General features: G+C 41.0%; 1 pseudogene; it reads left to right on the forward strand.

Moving 5' to 3' along the window:
• The first annotated feature begins 223 nt into the window (after positions 1 to 223).
• On the forward strand, positions 224 to 342 carry LOC134938826 (5S ribosomal RNA; annotated as a pseudogene).
• The last annotated feature ends 2,983 nt before the right edge of the window (positions 343 to 3,325 follow it).

Here is a 3,325-nt window from a genome sequence, read left to right on the forward strand (position 1 = left end):
CACTGTCCATTATTGTATGGTGCGGCGGACAACAAGGGGCGGGCCCTGTACTTAATTGTTTCCTATACCTCACTCATTCAGTACTCACTCATTCAAAATGCCAGTCATATAAATTCCCGGTAATACGACAATAACAGATAGACTGTGCATCTCAATGGATAGCTGAAGTGCTCTTTTGGTATGTGCCAATAACCATACACTCTCTCATTCACAATCCATGTGATATTACTGCCATATCTCTCTGGTTACGCCCAATCTCGCCTGATCTTGGAAGCTAAGCAATGAGGAGCCTGAATAGTACCTAGGTGGGAGACTACTAGGGAATCTCAGGTGCAGTAATAGATATCTGTATCCAAATGTGAAAAGCAGAAGTGCTGGAGCAACCTTTGACCTTACTGAATTTCATACCTTTTTTCCCTCTCTTAATTGTCTGATCTCAGACCTGTTAAATATATTAAATATATTACTTACCTGTGAATATCCACAGATCCTTATCCGTGTATGTAAAACCGAAGTGTTGGAGCTATAATTGACTCTATTGTGCATCTGATTTCAGGTTTGCACACATTTCACATTCATTATCTGATACGCTGATCGCTGATGAGAAAGCTAGAATTAGCAATTTACCTTCTACTAGGATACCAGGATAAATTCATCACAATTGGCATTGGTCAATAGACCTATACTTCTAAGTCTACTAAAAATTGTTGTCATATCTTATGCCATTGTGACTTATATCAGAAATCTTTTTCTCTTTTGATGTAGAAACCAATTTTGATATTTTCATCTTAGGTGTCACTGTCACCTCATTTATTACATCAATTAAGAATGTTTATTCTCATTTTTATCTTTAACCATTATTCTCATTTTTATCTTTAACCATTAAAATTCTTTCAGAATCTACTCTCAGATTCCTATGATAATAGTAGAGAGAGGTCCAGATTCTTTTTTGTCCTTCTCTTTTAGGACTACATATATATATATGTGTGTCTGTCAAGGTACTACATTTTTATCCTATTCTAATTAAAAGTTACGTTTTATTTAAGCGTGCCCCAACACAGAGTCTCTCTTTCCCTCCTTAAACATTACTATGTACTATTGACTCTGGGTGCACCACCAACCACAACAAACTCCTTGAATACCATTTACAGGCATCTCTTATGTAAATGCACTGTTGGTCACAAGGGACAAATTTCATAAAGAGCCCTTTACAAAAAGATTAATTTTAGTCATGTGCGGCACCAAATTAATCTCTTTATGTCTACTGTCACAGCATATGATTCTGTCACCATTGGAAGAATGGTGGAGGATTATATGAGTGACAGCATCCAAGTAGGCAATATATGTATATGGCAGGAAAAAAAAAGGCAATTTGGATGCCCTTGCACAAGCTGGCTTTATTTTACCTAAGTTGCCCCCATCTCCAGTGTGTACTCCGAAAGAGTGTTTAGTGCAGCCGGTAACCTTGTCAGCGATTAGCGTAGGAGGTTACTTCCACAAGATGATGTTCATCAAAATGAATTATAAATGCCTCTGGGAAGACCTTTACCAGCAATTGCCTCCAAAAAGTACACAGGGACCTGTGATGGTGGATTCCAGTGGGGACGAATTAATACTCTGTGAGGAGGAGGATGTACACACTGAAAGGGTTGAGGAATCGGAGGATGAGGTCGACATCTTGCCTCTGTAAAGCCAGTTTGTGCAAGGAGAGATTGAGTGCTTCTTTTTTGGTGGGGGCCCAAACAAACTAGTCATTTCAGACACAGTTGTGTGGCAGACCCTGTCACTGAAATGATTGGTTTGTTAAAGTGTGCATGTCCTATTTTTACAACATAAGGGTGGGTGGGAGGGCCCAAGGACAATTCCATCTTGCACCTCATTTTCTTCATGTGCTGTTTGGGGACTAGTTTTTTAAAGTGCCATCCTGTCTGACACTGCCGTACAACTACAGGGGTACTGTCGTATAAGTGCAGGGTTACTGCTGTATAGGTCCAGGGGTACTGCCGTATAAGTCCAGTCCAGTCGTGTTGTCTTGTGCTGCATCAGTCCAGTGGTGGTGTCTTGTGCTGCCATAAGTCCAGTGGTGGTGCCCTGTGCTGTATATTATTTTCTCCAAACAAAAGGGTTATATACATTACTTATATTATTATCCAAATAATTTTTACAGTGTTTGCCCTGTGTGTTGTAGGGGTACCTCGCCTGTGCTGTATATTATTATAATAGCTCCAAATAAACGGATGATTATCCAAATTAATTTTACAGGCTTTGCCGCATGTGTGTGTGTGGTTTAGGGGTACGCTCTCCTGTGCCACCAATATTGTGCATGTATTTCATCTGGGCAAATTCCAGCACGTCCCATGTTGTTTGTGACACACTTGTGTCGCTTAGCTTAGTCATTCAGCTACCTCATTGCACCTCTTTTTCTTCTTTGCATGATGTGCTGTTTGGGGCATAGTTTTTTTTAAGTGCCATCCTGTCTGCAACTGCAGTGCCACTCCTAGATAGGCCAGGTGTTTGTGCCGCACACTTGTGTCGCTTAGCTTAGTCATCCAGCCACCTTGGTGCAACCTTTTGGCCTAAAAACAATATTGTGAGGTGTTCAGAATACACTGGAAATGAGTGGAAATGAATGTTATTGAAGTAAATAATACCGTAGGATCAAAATTACCCCCAAATTATGTGATTTTAGCTGTTTTTATGTTTTTTTCAAAAATCATCCAGATCCAAAACCAAAACCAAAACACGAAAGGGTGGTTTTGGCAAAGCCAATCCAGATCCAAAACACGAGCATGGAACCGGAACCAAAACTAAAACACGAAAAGTGCCCTGCCACACATCTCTACTGCTAATAAAGCTGCTGCTACGATCAGGTCTGAATTAGGCCCCATGCGCCCTGCAGGTGTGGCAGATATAACATGTGCAGAGAGAGTTAGATTTGGATGGGTTATTTTGTTTCTGTGCAGAGTAAATACTGGCTGCTTTATTTTTACACTGCAATTTAGATTTCAGTTTGAACACACCCCACCCAAATCTAACTCTCTCTGCTGCACATGGTATATCTGCCCCCCCCCCCCCCCCTACCCCTGCAGTGCACATGGTTTTGCCCAACTGCTATCAAATTTGCTGCTACGATCAGGTCTGAATTAGGCCCCATGTGCCCTGCAGGTGTGGCAGATATAACATGTGCAGAGAGAGTTAGATTTGGGTGGGTTATTTTGTTTCTGTGCAGGGTAAATACTGGCTGCTTTATTTTTACACTGCAATTTAGATTTCAGTTTGAACACACCCCACCCAAATCTAACTCTCTCTGCACATGTTATATCTG

This window comes from Pseudophryne corroboree, chromosome 1 (genome assembly GCF_028390025.1).
Source record: "Pseudophryne corroboree isolate aPseCor3 chromosome 1, aPseCor3.hap2, whole genome shotgun sequence".
Lineage (NCBI taxonomy): Eukaryota > Metazoa > Chordata > Amphibia > Anura > Myobatrachidae > Pseudophryne > Pseudophryne corroboree.